The sequence below is a fragment of the Otolemur garnettii genome, unplaced genomic scaffold (genome assembly GCF_000181295.1).
Source record: "Otolemur garnettii isolate 467f Iridium unplaced genomic scaffold, OtoGar3 scaffold00003, whole genome shotgun sequence".
In the NCBI taxonomy this organism is placed as follows: domain Eukaryota; kingdom Metazoa; phylum Chordata; class Mammalia; order Primates; family Galagidae; genus Otolemur; species Otolemur garnettii.
The window spans coordinates 36475658-36476185 of NW_003852398.1; positions in this window are offsets into that span (position 1 = coordinate 36475658).

Sequence of the window (528 nt, forward strand, 5' to 3'; positions counted from 1 at the left end):
GGCTGGATTCGAACCCGCCACCTTAGGTGTATGTGGATGGCACCTTAGCCACTTGAGCCACAGGCACTGAGCCACTCTGCTCATTCTCTAATATAAAATAAACTTATACTTTTATATCCTAATCTTGGCCTAGATAAATTCTTTTCTCGTCCCACAAGCAGCACCTACTGAGCAACTAAGCATTTTCAAAACCTGTCACTCTCCTAATCCTAAAACAGGGCATTAGGGTGGTGGGTGTCATTTCAGTCTGGACAGAGCTCACCAGCCAGGCTGAAGGCATAGAGTTGGGCAGCATCCCCTACCTGCCCTTTTAGTGCCCTTGTCCCAGTGGGAGGCATGGGGAGCAGGGTCCATTGGTTGGCCTGCACCAGCACACAGTGCTATACAGCTGTGTCCTGGGCAAGGGGCCACTCAAAGGAACAGGGATGACTGAATAAATGTCCCCAGATGAGAAAGCCTGCAAAGGGTTAAGGGGGAAAGAGAGGCTGTATGAGGAGACAAGACATGGGGAGGGTGAAGAGGGGGCTT